This window comes from Haliaeetus albicilla, chromosome 16 (genome assembly GCF_947461875.1).
Source record: "Haliaeetus albicilla chromosome 16, bHalAlb1.1, whole genome shotgun sequence".
NCBI lineage: Eukaryota > Metazoa > Chordata > Aves > Accipitriformes > Accipitridae > Haliaeetus > Haliaeetus albicilla.
The window spans coordinates 15,132,219-15,151,504 of NC_091498.1; the positions used below are offsets into that span (position 1 = coordinate 15,132,219).

At 44.5% G+C, this 19,286-nt stretch overlaps 1 long non-coding RNA gene across 1 annotated transcript in view; it reads left to right on the top strand.

Annotated features, from left to right (window-relative positions):
- The first annotated feature begins 1,478 nt into the window (after nt 1-1,478).
- The window catches only part of LOC138689457 (uncharacterized), a 60,604-nt gene continuing 42,796 nt past the window's right edge, over nt 1,479-19,286 (top strand). The window contains exon 1 of the long non-coding RNA XR_011328286.1: nt 1,479-1,589. This is a non-coding gene — a long non-coding RNA (uncharacterized lncRNA). The remainder of the gene's footprint in view (nt 1,590-19,286) is intronic.

Genomic DNA, 19,286 nt, shown 5'->3' on the forward strand with positions numbered 1-19,286 from the left:
AAACCCAACCCCAAATAAAAAATGAGAAAAGCCAGCCCTCAAGAGCAGCTTTTTTTTTTTTTCCCGATTTTTTTTTTTTTTTTTTTTTTCTTTTTCTGTTTTGTGGTGCTGCTGTTTCACTTTATTTCCTCCTTGGACAGGAGGAGGAGGAAGAGTCCAGCATGGAAGTGTCAGACTCCTAAAGGGCACTTTGTCTGCCGGACAAAGCCTCCACAGCACTAAGGCGAAGAAAGATTAGAGGATAAAAGTGTTTGCCAGGATCTCGTCTTCCTTTTCTTCTTCCTCTGTGTGTGTGCATCTCTCCCTTTTGGGGAGGAGGTGAAAGGGAGGTCAAACTGTGCCTACTGACCTCTGCCCCTTGCCCCCTGTGAACCAGAGGGAAGCCTTTGAAGTTGCAAAGTGCCCACAAAAACAGCAAACCAAACATGCTGCTGGCTTTTCCCTCCCCTTCTCCCAGCCGCCAGTTGCTTAATGGATGGTGACAGTACGGAGGCAGCAAGACGGGGGCTCGGCGCGCCGCACCTCCACCCCGGCCCCAGCGTGCACTTAATTGGCACCGTAAAAAGCCCACACACCCTGCCTGAGGAAGAGGGGGCACCAACAAAGGTGAAAACAAGCCCTTGCCTATCTCTCCTGGTGGTACCGGGGTGCCTTGCATCCCTCTGGGCAGTTGTGATGTGGCTGAGGGAGACACCCTTCCTGGGAGGTGTTGGGTTGAGGTGACTGGAGCAGGCTGGAAGGTCACTGTGGTGGCCTTGAAGAGGTGGGAGAGCTTCCCCAGGGTCCTGCTGGCCCTAGCATGGCTTCTGCAGGCACAGCTCGTGGGCAATGCAGGTAGCACCTTTGAGGGGTTCCTCCTTCCTCTGCTCCTTCTGCTGTCACAGCCACAACAGGAAAGTCAAGGTCTGCTACTCCATAAGAAACAGGCAGAAGAAACTGGAAAAGTGTTTGCCTCTCCTTCCCTTGAAATTTGGTCCATTTTCAAAAGCAGCCCCAAAGCCAACAGCAGGTTGAAGTTTGTTGGATGCTGTCTCGTGTCAGCAGGTAGGGCCCCCCAAGCAGATAGCATATTAGTATTGAACGAGAGGTGGGGTTTCTGCTCTGATACTTAGGGCACGGTACCTATTTTGTTTCTCCTGTTGTCTTTAAGGTCTACATCTTACCACTGTAAAGTGTAGCCTGCAGCATTTTGGATGCCCTCAAAGGACAGGGAGGTTATTTATTTATGTGTGGACACCACCTCCATTTCCTGCTGGACAGAGGGTTGTCCCCAGCTGTGAGAGCAGGGTGGCTGAGCCCCAGCCCATGGGTGATGCTACAAGCCTCCACCTGAAGGAGACTGGCTGGCACATTTTTCCGTGAACCCCGGTCTTCCTTTCAGCAAACCAGTGCCTTGTGTAAGGTGCCAGGCTATTGCTCTGGCAGATTGTTGCATGCTTTTTAAAATTTTCTTATTTGTTCATGGTCCAACAGCTCTTTCCTCTTGGCATATTGCTGGGATTTGACGCTGCCCCCACTCGCATCACATGGGGTTCCTGCCCCAGGAGCTGGAGAGCCCTAAAGCATCCGAAAGCCTCCTCCAACAGCAGGTGAACTGTTAAACTTTGTCATTTTTTGTGTAGGAAAACATCCTCATATACCAAAACTGACCCCTAATCCCCCCAAATGCCCAACCCTAAACCTCAGAAAACCAGGCTAGCTGAGAAAAAAAAAACCAAAAAAACCAGTCACCTTTCCCATCTAATGCAGGTAGGTTCATGCTGGTCTCAAAACAAGTGCAGCCAGGAGCTGTGCATGGCTTCAGTAGTTTCTGCTGCCTTTTTTCCTCTGCTTAGTGTGGTTTTTACCCTTGGATGCTGGGCAGGAAATCCCAGCCCAAATGAATTCAAACCGAGATTTGCCATTGACTTAGTGGAACCTGGGAGTTCGCTCCTTATCTACAGCGGCAGCATTCAGGGATTCATATAGAATAAAACTCCTCTGGTGCTCATTCTTCCTACACTTCTGAGTGCCCAGATAAGCCCTGTGGGTTCCAGCTGGCATTTCTGATCTGGTGTATCTGGGGCCTGATAAAGTGTTACAATGTCCAATGTACAAAATTCTGTTGGGCAGTTTTACCTCCTCTGTTTCTGTGTGTGTGTATGTATATATATATATATATTTTTTTTTTATGCTTGAAGAGAATGTGGCTTTCCTGGCTGATAACCTGTCAAGAGCACAATAGTTAACTATGGCTAAATAATTTATGTGCTCTGTGACAGTGGCAACTGATGCTCAATGCATCCACAGCTGAAACTGTTCTTTTTTTAAATTCAAATCCAGCCATGACTGCCACAACTGTTTGTATGGATTTAGTCAACACTTTTTAGTCTTTCTGAGCTCAGTAAAATCTTCTGTTTCTTGTTTCCAGTTACTGTATGCTCTCTCCATAGCACCTCTATAGACGATCTGATTTTATCATCTGGTCTAGCTGAGCTTTTACTCTCTGTCCCATTGAGAACAGAACTCTGTTTTATATGCATGTCTAGTGATGGATGAAGTTGATTCTTCTCCTTCCATCTTTAGCATGTGCCAGACTTCATCAAAGTTCTGAAAGAAATAAAAAAAATAAAGAAAAATAGCATTTGCTACAGCTTTGCCATTCCAGCCTATGAGGCAGCATCAGGTTCCCCGTCTCGGATTCTCCATCATTTCCCTCTGGGCTCATACCATGCTTGCCACATAGAGGAGATTTCAGGAATTCGCTGCCATTGTGTAATATTCACCATTTAGCGTAGGAGCCTAAGTCAGGCTGCCTAAACTCTGAGTGTGGACTAAGAAGAGAAGGCGGCACCTCTGGGGGTGGTTTGGACCACATAAGTAGAACAGGAGCTAGGTTCCTACCCTCTGGGCTCTGAATCATGTTAAAAAAAATGTCTGCCTCTCTCTGTGGAGTTTGCAGGGAGTCTCAGTTTCTAATTTGGACATCTCAGTGAGGTCCACATGGTGAAATAGTGTGAGGACCCCCCCGTGTGTTTACTTGAACATCCATTAGAATAAGGCTGTGCTCGCAGTGTCCTCAGGCTCCTCTTTGAGGAGAGCTTCTCTAGGAATGACTGCTTGTTACTGTATTTTTCATCTTGAGGTCCAGCTGTGAAGTAGGACCTGCTTCCACAGATTTATTTGTGTATGTATTTATTTATTTTAGAGGTAGCTCTTTTCTGTCTTTTCTTCAGGCTTGGTTCTCCTTGCACATTTTGAAGAACATTGGTTTCTTGAGTGTGTCATTGCTATAGTTTCTGCAACTGTCTGCTCCTTGCAACATTGCAAGGAGCCTGTGTCTCTGTGGGTCTCTGCTCCGAGTTTACCCTTGTGCAAAATTTGACTTTGCACCTTGGAGAAATGTCTCGTGCTTTAGTGCTGAGTGTGCCTGAGTTCCTTCCCTGCTTGCCAACACCTTTACTTAAGGAGGGCAGACAGTGCTGGCCCTTGGATGGTTCTGCTCGTCAGGAAGCCAAGTCCATCTTCTGCAGTAACTTGGTTTGAGCCTGACTTTGTGTTACAGCACAAATCCCTGGCTTCCTAAAGAGTCTGAGTATTCCCACTCCTGTGACCCCAGATTTGTGACCTAGGATGCCAGGGGACTGAATAGCCACATTTTGCTCCATGATCAGAATATCAAAGCTCCTCCATATTTGGCTCTGTCACTGATTTTGCTGGGTGCTCTTAGGTAAGATAAATTCACCTCTGCCTGTCTCTGTGTGGCTGTCTGCAGTGCAGATCAATGAAACTTCCTTTGCAAAACCCTCCGTGGACTACAGCAATGGAAGAATTTTCCCTTTAAAGAGTTTTCTTAATATTAATTTAGAGTTTTGCCTGCTATGTCTGTATTAGAACGTGAGTAGTCCTGTGCATGAGCTAACTCCACATCGAGAGAATGGACCTTCTCCAGCATGGCTGGAAGCTTTTCCAAATGTCTTTTATCAGCTTGTGGTCCCCTCCATAGTCCCACTGCATAGGCTCCCCTGGTGCCCACTGTCCCAAGGCTTAACACCTGTCTGAGTTCCAGTCCATGTGGTTTCATATAGCTCCTCCTCCTTCCGTTCTCTGCCCCCCTCTTTCCACCCAGGCATTTAGGCAGCTTCCCTTGTTCCCTTTTTGTCAAGCACTGAGTTCATCTTGGTAGCTCACATCATAAATAGAAGGGCTGCAAAAGACCTCTGTCTTTTTTTTTTTTTTTTTTTTTTTTTTTTTTACCAAGCGCTAAGCTACAGGATATTAATCTTAGCTAAAATCTCCAAACCATCCTGCTGATGTGATGGTCCTGATTCCAAAAGACTGTATAGTCTTTCTCTTTGATAGCTGTGAAGAGTTTGGGAGGGGAAAGACAAGCACCAAAACCTCCTCTCTTGTCCATAGTTCCTTCAGATACCTATTCTAGCGCCCTAGAGATGGTGAGATGCCCAGCAAAATGTTCCAAGATAATCAAAAACCATGAAGGCCACATGGTTGGGCAGACTGGATACTGAGCCATGGTGCAAAGGCATTTTGTCATTATATTATTTTAGCAGGTGTTTCTCAGCTGCTTCTTGCTTATCATTTTGGTACATATTGTGCCATGAGAACATAATGGGTGAGATAATATTGTCAATGCATAGTATGAATGCAAAATCTCCAAACACCAGAAGATTTAACTTGGTGGACTAATGTGACCTCAGGTAAACAAAGGTCTGGTAATCTGCCCTGCCTGATACTCCATCTTCAAGGTAGAGACTGTTGCACCATATATAGCATGAGTCTTAGTGTCGTCATGCTACTGTGTGATTTGTTTTCCTCTAAGTTTGCAGCTGGAACCCAGACCAGAAAAGCAAATTTTTCTATGCCTTAGATTTTTCTCCTTTGAATGACATTGAAATCATAATTGACAGCCTTTGAGAAACACATTTATTAAGCACCAGATTTCTCACTTTCTTTTTACAATTTGTATCACCATCATGAGGTAGACAACAGGGGCTGTAACCCTGGCAGAGAGAGTGCTTATATTTTAGTATCTAGCACTGGAATTCTTGTGCACCAGACAAACAGTGTGAGCTCTGGGACCAGCTGTAATGAGCACAGTTCTGGGAAGCATTCGCTGCACCATTTTTAGTGTCCCTGCACTTAAAGGGCAGGTTGATTTCTGCTGATCAGCATCTATCAGCATATAATATGGTCAGCCCGTTCTTTTCTGAAATATACATTTTCATTTCAGGTCTTCACCGAAAAGGAACTTTAGCATACACAGACACAACAACGGGTTCACTGCCACATGCAGCCCCCATGATGTGCCATTCATTCTGTACCAGGCATGAAGCTTTAACTCCCCTTCTAGGAGGAACCTAAGCAAGCCAGACCCCTGTTGTTGCACAGACATTCACACACACAGTCTGAAACAAGGCACCAAGGATTATTCCTGGAGTGATTAGGGACAAGTTCTAACAAGCCTTCATAATAATGCAGACTATTTAAAGCTTCTGAGGGCCAGGATCATATGGCAAAGGGCAGCATAAATGAAAACAGGGCAATTTCTGATGCCATGAATGTGCTAAAATGGGAGGTGGGGAATGTGTCTGTGGGTCTGCGGGGGTAGTTGACTGGAAGGAGGGGAACATTATAATAATAGTTAGCATTTATATAACGCTTCACGTATTTAAAACACAGCACAAACGCTGACTAGGGAGGAACTGGAATGCACTGCATGATACCCAGGGGAGAGCTTTTTTGTTGTTGTTGTATTGATCTAGGGTAACAAGTAGCTCCAGTGAGGGGAGCAGCAGCATGGCTTGTCTGGCATGTGAATGGGTGTCACTTATTGCAGCAGGGCCAGAGGGATGCAGGAAGAAATGGGCATGGCTGTGGTGAGTAGAGTATTCCCTGGGGGACAGCAGGGAGATCTGGTTCTGTCATGCCTTCTCTTGTGCCCTTATGAAGGTGTGAGAGCCTTAAAGTGCCATTTAAGGCTCCTTGAAGTGACCACATATTGCCCTTGGCTCACCATTAGCTTGGCAAAATGCGAACAAATAGGTGCTGTGATCAGCAGCTGTGATTTCTCTCTCCCCATGGGGTCAAGGCCAGCTTGGAAGGATTCAAAGTCGGATGGAAAAAGACATTTCCCCATAACTATGACATGATGAGGTGAGGATAACTGCAAGTCTAGCTGCTACCAATAGCAGGCCTATGAAGGAGCAGCAGGGACCTGGGATACCCTCACTTAGGAGATGTATGTCCTCCATCAGGTCGTCCTCCCTGCGTTGCTGGAGAGCATCTGTGGCGATGCAACCAGAGCAGCAGCAAATCCTAGCAGCTACTGAAGGCCTTGCTTGTGCCTATCTTCCTAGCACTAACTCTGGGTTTCTTAGAGGTCCTGGTGCTACCTGCAGCCTCTCATGCAGTTGCCAGAATTTTTTTTGGCTTGCAGTTGAGAGACTCCTGTGGGTGCTTCAGTTCCAGGATGCCTGGGAAGCAGGTGCATCCTCTTTAGAAATGACTGGGGGTTAGGTTGGGTGGATGACTGAAATGGCAGGGAAGATGGAGGAATCTAGAAACTTTATTTTCTGGCTTCCTTTCTGAATTAAAAACTGTGAGGATTTCCACTACCCCACCCCACTCCCACCCCCCATGTTGAAAGAAGTGCTCAAAGCTCTGGAGTAAAGACTAAACATGCACAAAAAAAGTGTATATCAAGACAGAATCTCACTTCAAATAGAAAATTCCAGTTTTCTTCAAAAAAACCCAAATGGCTTGATTTTTATCCCCTCATGCTTATCTTCCTCCAGAAAGAACTAAGTCACCAAAACCAGTAGGAGTGTGATGATTGTTTTCATCCACTGTATAAAACCACTGCTCAGTGAAAACGTTTCCCTGAAACATTTCCTGTAGTACTCCCTCTGGGTGTCTCTCTGTGCATCATGCTTTCTTCATGCAGGATGCATGACTGGGCTCATGTTACACTCTGCTTCCAAGATCCTTCTTTTGGTATTGATTTTTCTTAAAGATCTAAAAAAGGACTGGAGAAGGAGTTGGGAAAACTGATCAATGCCTTCTCAGTGCCAGTTCCTTCAATGGAGAGGAGAAAGCATCTGTTTAATTTTCTGTTTACAGCTCCCATTTCTCATGTGTCTCCAGAGTGGAGATGGCTTGAGAGAGCTGCTCTGGTGTCCAGCCCTGGTTGGAGGTTCCCATATCCCACGTGCCTGGATTTACAGTTTATCTTGCTTATTCTTCCCAAGTGACACCTGAGTACTACTTTATGTAATGTTTCCTATTCTGATTCAGGCTGTTTTGCAGAACTTTGCTGTCTCTGCTGACTCTCAATTCTGAAATAACTTCTTCTCTCAAATTGGAATGGCCTGTCTTGGTTCTTGAGAGCTTCCTGGGATGTTCCTACTTGTGGACTTCAGGTGCTGTGCTGGAGTATTTCTTCTGTTTTCCTTCCTTATGGCATCAGAATGGACTACATGCCTTGCGCTCTTTAGTGCTGTCATTGGCTGTTGCCGGAGAAGAGCCATTGCCTTGAGTATTTTCTTGTGCCAATGCACTCGGCTGTTGCATACGTGAACTGAATATTTGAGGGCTACCTTTTCCTGCCTTCTCTTGTGTGCTCCATTGTTCAATACCCAACTTTACGGCTTGGAAACCTCACAAGAAGTGCCTTTGTCTTACTGACAGACTTGGCCCAGGTTGCAAATGTCAACCCAAGGTGTCAAAGTGAGTCACTGCGCACGCACGTATCTAGAGAGGATTTTCCATGCAACATGATGAAGTCATTGACAGCCGTGTTGTGCAACTGGCGGTTGTGAATCACGGGGATTACTGGCTGAGGAAGGCTCAGGCTGTGGAACCAACTCATGTAATTATCTATAATGAGATGAATATAGAACAAATTAATTAATAACTGACATATTCTTTCCATTCACTTGGCCCCAGTTGTCTGATTGGGCAGCCTTATGTTTTGTGCATGCTGTTGGCAGGCTCTGTTAGTAATCCGCTGCTTTTGTGGGGAAAGTGAACAAGTCTTTGTCGCATAAGAGAGATGCCAATGAATCTGGCTAGTGGCAGGTAAATAGGGAGCAACAAGACTTCTTAGTGTGAACTCTGCTCTCTGTCCCCCTCTCTTCCCCCTCGCTTCCTTTTTTTTAATCAGTTTCTTAATCCGTATTCTTCTCCGTGCCTTTCTGTCCTCTTTCTTTCACCCTCCCCTTACTCCCCTACTGTTCCTTCTCTGTTTCCTCTCCCCTTTGTTCTGCACAGAAAGCAGTTGTGATAGATACTTTTTGCGTTTGCCAGCCAAAATTCTATGCTCTCTTCCTGTAAATATTTCAATTTCATCATGAGACAGCATTAGTTTGTTAGCATTTTTTTGACTAAATGGGCAGCACATTCTTATGTTTGTTTCTTCCGGGAGGTTTTTCTTGGTGTTTTTTAGTGTCTTAGTTTTTTATTAGTGTTTCCTCTTGCCAATGTTTTGATGCGGAGTGCCGCCTGGTCTTACTATGAATGTTTTGGTATGAGGCAAAAAGAATTCATATTTCTGGAAGATTCATTCCCTTGGTATGTGCTTTGGGCAAGACCCTGTCTCCGTGAATGTGCCAAAGGCAAAAATTCTCATGGATTCCTGTGAGGAGCAGGACTGGGTCTTGCTTTTGCACCTGTGGAAGATTGCTCTACCCCACACGTGTCCTCAAGGGAGAGGGCTGGCTTGGACAAGAGCGGGTGAGACAGGACTTGTGTGAGCTGTCTCCATGGGACAGCACTCTGCTGAGATGCACAACAGACTTGACTCGCTTGCAGTGCTCTAAGCTCACGGTCAGTATTGCCAGCTTCAGCAGCCTTCAAAAACTATGAGTCAAATCTTGACAAACTGTGAGACTGGGTGAAAAATCCCAAGGCTGAAATATGTACCTGCTTCTTTACTGCTGCCGCCTGGTTTGTGAGCCTGTAACTACGTTCAGGTGTCATCTCCAAGTTTTCCTGCACAAGCACGAATGCTAGAAAATGTTTTTATTAATAAAAATTCTACATTTCACTGGATGTGACCTGGAGTGTGGGAAATGGATTGACTTTTGCAACAGTTGGGGTAAAATTGAGAGTGCTGCCATATGCTGAGGTGAGCTGGCAGCCTGGAAGGGACACAAGTAGCGCAGGGAAGTGATGGGCGGATGCAAGGCCTTGTCTTCAGCTGGTTAACTCAGGTCTTGGGGCTGAGTACATGTTTTTGCTGTTCATAAATGAGAGAAATTACAACTTCAGAGAGAAGGAGGCTGCAGACTGTGGAGACCTGAGGCTGAGCGTATGCTTTGCTAAAGTCTCATTGCTCTGGGCAGGCTAACTACAACAGAGGTGGGTCCTGTAACAGGAGGTTGCAGTTGTTTGTTAGAGACCAATAGCTCCTCCGAGATCTGGCATTAGAATGCTTTACAGAAAAACATATAGCATGTGGTATCCAGTGAGCTGAGCTGCTGGACCACCTCTGGGCTGTGTTTGAGAGCTGGGCATATCCACAGAGATAGCAAGAACATTTCTTGCATGGATAGTGTGTGTTAAGGGAGGCAGGAGCAATACAGATCATGTCCTAATAGCATTTCCTGCAAATGCTTTTGAGCACTGCTCAAAAAAAAAAAGTTCAGTTTTTTGATTTGACAGTAAAATGCAAGCAAGGCAAAAATTGGAAATGATCTCAGAAAAGCAGCAGTAAACAGCTCTGAGAACTTCCAGTTTTAAAAGACGAAAATATTTTGTTAGCTTTAGTATTCTTTACTTTCCCCCTCACCTCCTCATCAGCTTTTGTTCTGTTTTGCCATGAAAAGGGAGGCAACAGAGGAAGAATGAAGAAAAACAAAGCTGAAAAATGGTTTCTTATTTTCTGTTTTTTACTGAAAAATTAGAAAAATTTGAGGGAGGGGAGAAGAAAATGCTCATAAATTAATTTTCTTTTGAAAAACCACTGTTCATTTAAAAAAAAAAAATTGTTTGGCCAATTATGTTCTTGTTTGAGCAATTCCATGCATGGAGAAGGAAGACGGTTTCAGAATTCAAGTTCTGGATCCATGGTTCTTAAATACAAATGTAGGTAAACATATATAAGCTAGAACAGTTCCTGCAGAATAATGAGGCTATTTATTTGGAATAGCCCTTTCCCCCACCTACTTAAGATGTGTTTAGTTTTCAGTGACTAACTGGAATGATGATTAAGACCTCTGTCTGGACAGCAGCCGCTTGCCTTCAAGGGTAGTCTAACTTCCGTCTCCACCATAAATAGCTAGCTATATACAGTTTGCCACGTTTCTTCGAAGAAGTTTTTTGGACGGTCTTAACCTGATTTTCCAGGAATCTCCTCTCCCTTGTACTTGGAAAGTGTTATTAAGTAGTGCCTTTCTCTTTCCATCCCTGTAACGCATCCCGAGAGTCCGGATGAAAGGCTAAGTCCAATGATTCAACGCTGAACATAAGCACAGCTAAGTAACATCAAAGAAGAGAGGAGGGAAGAAAGGGTTTATGACCAGGAGACTGTTGAACAATGTGGCCTCCTTCATGTGCATTCAGTTGTGGTGTCTCTTCCTAGATCACTTTGGCTTGGAGCTAAAAGACAAATCCATGCTGTACATGAGCCCTGGCTTTCAATGTAGTGCCGGTATGTTGGGCTGCCATTTAGGAGACCCAAGGTGGAAATGGAAGCTGAAGTACACATGGCTCTTGGGCGTATCTGTATGTGATCAAGCAGGTCAGAGCGGCTGCTTCTTTTGAAGCCCTCAAATAATTGTCCTCAACAATTCTCAACTAATAATGCTTTTCTTTCTGTCCCAGTGGGGTGCACTGTGCCATTTCTCAACAATGCATGTATTTTCTTTCCATTGAAATGCTATGAGGTTACAGTTTTTCAAATTAAAAACTGAATGTTTTTGAAATTTTTTTTCCCACACGAACATTTTTGTTGACTTGCAAAATTCTTTTCTGTTAAAAGTATCAGTAGTAAATTTTTAACCCATTCTAAGAAACTTCTTTCTGTTAAAAATTACTGACATCCTAAAATCTCTTAGGAACTGTTTGTCCCTATTTCCCTTGCTGAAAAATGATAATTTCTAGAATTGTTTTTCTTCCCTTTTCTCCCCTTAGCATTCTCTTCATGTGTCCATAATTTTTTCCCCATCCCTGTACAGTGCTAAACTTTGGTAAGAATGATATTTCTGAACATGGAAAATAAAGGAAATGGCACAGTAGTTTAGCTGGGATTAAAGAAATTATTTAAGCCAAGCCTGATCTATAAGGAGAAGTTTTCTGGAACCAAAAGCTGTCATGCTCCTGCAGCTGTTTTGAGCTTAATAGCTTTGTAAGTCCAATGTACAGTTCTACCAGAACTTCCGAATGGATCTCATTTGCTAATAAATTCCACATAATTCTTGCTGACTCTTAGGCTTTTTCTCCATTAGATTTTATTATAGGACTTTTTACATAATGGGAGAACACAAACAGGAGACTTGGAGCCACAATTTCAGAGCTCTTTGTTCTGGGGTTGGGAAATCAGTTTCCAGATGTGGACCATGTTGGCAGTTTTTTCCTTTTTTTTTTTTTTTCTTTCTTTTCCTTTTCTTTTGTGTGTGTGTATGTCTGTGCATGTCTTTCTCTTTTGGTCAGGAGTGAGAGAGGGAAATTAGGATGATGAATGAAATAATGAAAATAATAAAATAACAATGGTCAAAATCCCCTTTGTTCATGAGTCATGACTCAGCTGAGGGCAGCAGTAGGACTGCCGCTGCGAGTCTGCTCTGATGTCAACAGCATACATCACTATAGGGACACGTTTAGGTACTGTGGGTGGAAGAGGTGGAGTCTGAGGGATGCATGGAGAAATTTGCTAAGGACTTAGAGGGATTCTTAGGTCCATGTTCTCTCCCACGCTCTGATTTCTTTGCGCCGCTCTGGAAAGACAACAGATCTCCCCAGCTGAGGGTTTTCCCAGCATGGGGTAGTCCACAGATGGCAAAGCTAGCTTCTAAATTAACTTCCCACAGCACAGGGTGTGGAGGGGGTGGGCTGTCACCAGCTGATGGGGAAGAGAGCTGCTCTGAGAATGACTCCCAAAAGCAGAGGGGAACCCTTCTCATGTTAGTGGCACTCTGGCTGTGGAGCAAATGTTCCAGGTGTTGGTGTGAGCCAGGCTGTCTCCTTTCTCCCTCCTCCTTCTGTCCTCTTCAAGAGAGAATTAAAAGCCTGCAGTACCACACAGAAGTGACATTGTGTGCCTGCCCATCACAATCCCGATGACCGGCCACCAAAAGGGACCCCCAATCTGGCTACTGAAGAAAGACCCAGGGCTGGAGATGTCTGCAGGATAGAGCCTTTTGCCAGGGTTGCATGAGTGAGGACAGTAGGATTAAGATATATTAGTGTTGTACGTGCTGTTGCATCTATCGAGACAATCAAGTCTTAGTCAGTGCCATCGCTTCTATTGTTCTGCAGGCATCCGTTTCATTCCAGCATGGGGGAGGACACCAAAATGGTTTCTTGTCAGATATCTGTTAGCAGGGCTTTAGCCAAAGATCTCTAGGAGTGAGTTCTGAGACGGTGAGCTGAGAGAGGCTTGAAGTAGGGAGAAGAGGAGTTGCATTGCCTCTCTAATCTGTCTATGTGCAGACACTTCCATGGTGCATTATTGAGTCCCCTAGAACAGTTCAGTGTTGCCTGCATAGAAGGCCTGGACTGATGCTGAAGGAAAGGGAGGGGAAGGGAGACTTAGCTCTGCTAGCTTTAAAGGTTGTTTTTCCTCTGAAATCACTGCTTTCAAGTTGTGGACACATCTGGAAGTAACAGCAAACACGTGTAGACTGTGGTTTTGGAGGAGATGAGATGAGATTCATATGCAAGGGGGGGATGCTGTCCCTGTCCTGACAGCATGACCTTGGAGGCAATTGGAGACAAACTGGAGGTGGAGGAAGAACTCCCCAGATCAAAGAGAGGTGTCCATCCATCTCTGCCATCCCCTCTGGAGGAGCTGGGAGGTTATTCTTGAATGTAATGGACGTGCACAGAAGTTGTAACACATGACTCTCTCTGGTGGTTATAATGAGATTTGCACCCCCTACTTAGGCAACATGAGACATAAGGCTCAAGTCGGGTGGGTGATGGATGCTCAAAATAATCCTGACTGTGTCTTTACAGCTGTGGTTGCAGCTGGGCTATCTATCACAGCCTGGGAATCATAAACTCTTTTACCTAAACTGGACATTTGAGAGTCTGGCAATAAAGAAAGTACAGCTCTGAGCCCCTTCACTGGCTGTAAAGATCATTGAGCTAGAGAGCTTGGGAGGTATCAGGTAGCTTTGATATATCATTAGATTTTTTTACTTTAGTCCTTTGCGGTTTTGGGTTTCCAGGCGTGGAACCAGATTTTGGCCATGGACCAGATTGCTGATCTATCTACCTTTACATTAGTTTTACACTACTATCCATCTTTATGTTGCGTGAAATGCTTTCAATCTCAACAATGGGGTGAACTCCACGTTGGAGTCCATGGAGTCCCTTGCCTGGTCCTGCTTTTGGGGATTTCAAACTCTGTTTTGCAGATAGTTTTATTATTATGCTGATTTTTAAATTTATTTCTCTTAGATTGGTTTATTTCAGGAGGCCTTTTTAAGATTGTCTGTCATTTTTTCGATAGAGGGGGAGCATGAGTAGGGTATCCTTGTTCTTACAACAAAAGGTTAATTCAACAACAAAGTTTTTCTGGTGTTTTCTCCTGATTACTGAATCAGAGGGGCTACTAGGATGGGGTAACAAGTGAAAGAGAAGTTAACATTTGACCTTTCTGTCACAATCTTTCCTCTGACAGGGGTACGTGTTGTCTTGTGATATCATGGGCAAGCATCATAGAATGGAGTAAAAATTTTCCATTAAATGTTTGTCTCAAAATAGCAAGAGCGTGCTTTTGGGTTTGATATCTTAGTATCTTGGGGAACAGGAAGAAACTGATTTTTGCTGTGTCAATGTCTGTGTTTTTTTGAGTGTTCTTTCCTTTACGTTGTTTTCTTTTGAATCTGCAATGCTATGAGAGAAGTCAAAATAGCAAGAGAAGCAGAAGTGGCAGTTCACAAGATAGCCACTGACTTCCAGCTAAATCTCTGTGCCTGGTATTTCTTATTTCACAGGCACTTCCGAAGAGCTGGTGCCAGCAAACGGGAAACTGCGTACATGGAGTTTGGCAATATGTAGGCAAGCTGAATCTGCATTTTCATTTGTAAGGATGAGATGACTCCTGGAACTGGGTTACTGTGACTTTCAAAGGTTTTTGACAGAATTAGACCTTGAAAACGAGAAAGGCAGAGGTGCCTGGTTTCTTTCACTGTCCATCTTGGTGGTGCAGTAGTCAGAGGAAACATGGGTGATGCTTGCAAATGTGAGCAGGTAGGATCAGTGCTTGAATTGGAAGAAACCAGAAGGTAGCTAACCGAAGATATCCATGCTGCATGGGCTTCCTGGGAGCTGGAGCCAAAATGGAATCATCTGCATTTCATTTCTCTCATTTGTATCCAATCAGGACACATTTCCTCAGGATCTGAATGGAGAATAATTTCTCAGAGGAACTACTATTCCATAAGTCATATAAAAGAGGACACAGAGTCCACATCGATGAGCAACCCAGCTTGGTCTTTAAGCGTTTTCATGAATCCTTTTTATCTTTGAGTTGAATAACTCCAATTGCGTGGCAAGATGGAATGCTAAAATGAATGAAGAGGAAAAAGGAGAAACAATAACCTAAACCAAGCACTTATATTGAAAACAGGACCCAGGGAAGAACAAGCAACTGCTGGCTGTGTAGGCCAGCTTGCTCTCTCCTGGAAATTTCTTTCATTGATGAGACAATGTAGGAATAAAACAGAAGCATGTTTCAGATTGCAGACAGCATGTTGGCAGATGAATGGAGGTAAGTATCAGACATGACACGACTGACCTTAGCCTACAAATGTTACTCCAGGCTTGTATTCGTAACAGGACTTCTGGTAATTTGGTCAAGCAAGGAAAGTGAGTCCAATCATCACCCCACCAGCAGTGCAGCTGTGCAGGGCTTGCACAGTGTAATTATCCTAGCATGCAAATCCCAGATGCTGTCAAAGCCCTGTGTTACCCAGCAGAAAAACTGGAGTGGTAGTACTGCTTAAAAAACAGAAAGAATAAAAAAAAAAAAAAAAAGAGAGAGAAAAAAACCAAGAACAACCAACTAATTCTCTTTAAAAAAAGAATTACTTTTGATGTTTGCACAGCCAGCTGTGATATCCATCTGCTTTTCTCCTTCACAGAATGTCCCATGCTGCTGAAGGTATGGGTGAGAAATCCATGTGGTGGTTTAAAATTCAGCATGTGCCTTGAAATAAGAACTTATCCAGGCAATATCAATGCGGTTGTAGAAGCATCATTTCTTTAGCCTCAATAATGGGAAGACAAAAACCCCAGTCCATGTGTTTCAGTAAGCAATTGTTAGTTAACAACTACTCACAGTCTTATTTAATCCTCGAATGCTAATAAAGGAGTAGCGACATGATTGTTTAAAAAATACAGTCTTTCATTAAAAACATTTTCTGAGGTTTATTAGTTAAGAAACAAATGTATCTAATGGGTCATAAATAATATATCTGGACAGACAACATAAAAAATAAAAACGATGCATAGGCCAAATACCACCTCTGGTTATATTGTGTAACCCAATGGAGAAGATAAGTGTAAATGAGAACAAGGCACAGTCCTATAATTGTGACTATATAGATTCATAGAGAGCTTTGACCACAAAAAAGTGACTGAAATTGTCAAACTCTTGACTCCATGCCAGATACCTCGGGGCTGAATTTGACATCCACTGTGTTGTGTTGTTTAGAGAGAGGACTCAAAGGAAGAAACATACCTCTGTCCTGAAAACCCCTGCCTTGAACTGGGCCAGCTGCCCAAAGTGGTGTGCTGTATCACAGCATCTCTGTCTATCCCACCACATTTGTCCTCCCATGGTTTTTATTTATCCTTTGCCCTTTTTCTTCCTCCCCTCAACACCTCAGTCTTGAACCTACTGAGATGGTGATGTTGCCACGTTTGAAGTTGAAGTGAGTCCTCCCAGTTGTTGGTGGCATTTTGTGCACAAGGCGCCCGTGGGTTTCATGCCAGTCCTGAGCTGCCAGCTCTTCCTCTGCCTGTTAGAACACTTCAAGTTTGGATCCCTGAAACCAGAACCTTTGCTTATTTGGCTCAGTACGATGGTAGGAAAAAATTTGTGGTGCTACTCCCTTGAAGGCTGATGCTGGCAATGAAAGGAAATTCCTGGATTTGAATGCTTGTCTCTTTACTTATTTATTTACTTTTGTGTTCAACAGTGGGAAAACATTTTCATTTTCCTCCTTGTCTTGTCAAACCACTTTATTCATCGCAGCAGGCACCAGAGTGCAAAACTGGACTGTAATAATTTCTCCTTGTCCCTGATCTCTCTTGGTCCTCAGTGAAATGCTGCAAGGCTGGGAGAAAACCTGCAAGGGATTTGCAAGGAAGAAATGGCCACCCTCGTTAGCCAAGGCCACCATGACCAGCTCGTTCCTCCCGTCACCTCGGGACGTTGGCTCCACGTCCCACCACGCTTGTCTGCCGCACATCGTTGACGGAGCTGCCGGCGCTTGCCTTGCCTCTCTGAATGGAGAGGGCATGCCCTGCCACCCCGCCTGCTCGCCTTGCCTTCTGCTTTATCCTGTCTGTGAACTCCTGACCTTGATTGCTCCTGCTCCTCACCCATGCTCCCCTCCCTCTTCCAAGCTCCAAGACGGTCTCGTGTTTCTTGGAATCCGGCAGCGCGAGGGCTTCTTGTTGATTGGTATAAACAATCTTAAAGGTCACATTTTCCCCCCCCTGCAGAGGGAGTTGGGGCGGGTGTGTGTCTAAAATAAAAGGCTTCTCTCAAATTAACAACCACAAGGATGTAAACATGGAAGCCAAAGGGAGTTGTTCACCAGCAGTGTGAGCTGTGCCAAAGAAGCCCCTCGGGGCTTTCTTAGGAAAGAAAATGTGGGCACAAGATGTGGCATGCTCTTGCAGCTGGCTGGGAGGGAGAGGTCAGGGTTCCAGGGGACAGTGGCAATCACCCCTGTGTGAATGGTGACATCGGATTTGAGCAGCTGTGTTTGCGCCAGGGCTGGCGCTGGTCATCCTGCTAAGCTGGGGGGAATGCAGCAGTCCTGGTGGCTTTGGGCTGCAGGGGCAGGAGGCCTGGAGCTGTGGGACAGTGGATAGCATTTCACTCGGCCAGGCGCTGGGTGCCATCCAGCTCCTAAAGCTGGTCGGCCGCCTTTGTGGACTTCAGTGGGAACTGGGTCAGAGCCCTGTCTGGGGAGAGGCTTGTGGAAAACAAGCAGAAAGCAAACGTAGGTGCTCAGTTGCCTGCTCGGAGCCCATGTCTGCTTTTTTGGCTGAATTGCAGCCAGGTCTCCACTCCAGAGGTTTACTCACTTGATTACACAAGTTCAAGTACAGCAGGGAGTCACAGTCTTGATCAGCTTGGTTGTGCCAGGAAAACCCTTTGTAGGTACAGCCTACACTGGGATGAGAATCCTTTAACCAGTTTAGTTTATCTAATCCAGGGAAAGAGTTTAAATGCAAAAGGGCAAGACCTCTTCTTATCTTTGTAGATTGTCTAGTGTCTGAAAGACTTTGTAGGTTTAATTCTTTCTAGCCTGGTCCAGCTTGAGCGTTGTTAACACTGCTGCGCGCTGTGCTGCCTGTGAGTTGTTCTCTGGTGTGCTGCAGGAGAGTGGGAGCTACTTGGGACATGGCATGGTAGCTGTTGCCTCCTTGACAAGGCTTCAGAAGTGAGCAAGCTGAAAAACTACGTTTCACATCTGGCCCATGTCTTCAGCAAACCCAGCAAAACTTCGTATCCCAGCAAACTTCTCTGAATTATAAGTTTAGATAAGTTCAAGGGAAGAATTTCATCAAAGAGAAATCTGTAGAGATTGCTAAGTGTTAACGATTGCATTCTTCTTACAAAGTTGCTGAGCAAAAATTGTTTGAAGCAAAGAGGACACCAGAGGAAAGTATCAAATATGTCTGCTGAACTTTATTCCTCCTTGGGTGTCTATTGTGGCCACTGCTAGAGACGAGATACCGCGTTAGATGAGCTTTCAGTCTGGCTTAGTAAGGCCACTATTTATTTTCTACGTCTGCCTCAGTGTTACGTGGCCTGACCCCCTCTCTGAAGGAGATAACCAGGCACAACCTCTTGCTGTGTGCATTAATGGGTACGTTCATAACCCTGCTGCTTCGGCTGATGGATGTAGGCAAATCAGGCCAGATGTAATTCCTTCTTCCAAGAGCTGAGAAAGTATTTTGCATGTTTTTCTAGCTAATTTCCTAAGGAAGTAAGCTTTATGCGAATATATTCTGTGTATGAACTTGTGCTCCTGCTTGTCCCTCAGTCTCCTTCCTCAGGACTCTTCAGGGGTTTCAGCCTAATTTGGGAAGGGGGTAGAGATGTCAAAGATAATCCAGTTTCTACAAATATAATGAAATTTAGAGCTGGTGAGGAGACATGTCCCGCACTAATGGGTGTGAATCTCAGCACTTACTCAGATACAAAAAAAATCACACAGGGAGAAGATCTTAGGAAGATATTCCTCAGCCATGGGAAAAGCTTCCTGGGCCCAGCAAGTATGCTGGATACCAAGTTTCATTAGTTCTACTCCTTTTCTTCTTATTTGTGTTATTTCCCTGGACCCCTACTTATCCAGGTTCAAGCCCCGAATGGAAGCAGAGTCTCAGAAACAGCAGGAAAACTTTTTTTTTTTTTTTTTTTTTTTTTTGCTTTACAATAGATCTTAGATGCCCAAACAGAGATCAGGATCCCTTTGTCTTGGGTGCTTTCCATCTCATACACAATAATAGACAATCCCTGGTCTGAAGTTCTTAAAACATCAAATGCAGGCTGAGGAGTGAAACTGGGTCACCATCTCATACGCCAAGTTTGCATCCAGGCTCAAGGGCTTTGAACTTGCTTTCTCCTGAGCAAGAGCCCTTGGGCCCATGCAGTTCCAGCTGCCCTTGTAAGAACTCCCCAAAGGCTTGTCCAGATTGTAACTGGGCTTATTATGATGCTGGTGATACTCTCCTGCAGTTAATGCTTGAAAAATTAGGCGCTAAGTATTTGCCTCCATGTCTAAACCAAAAATGATTGCCTATGTGTCCCTCCTCTGGCTTCACAGAACTTTTATTAGATGCCAAATAGTCCATTTCTATCTTCTGTGGGGTGGGAA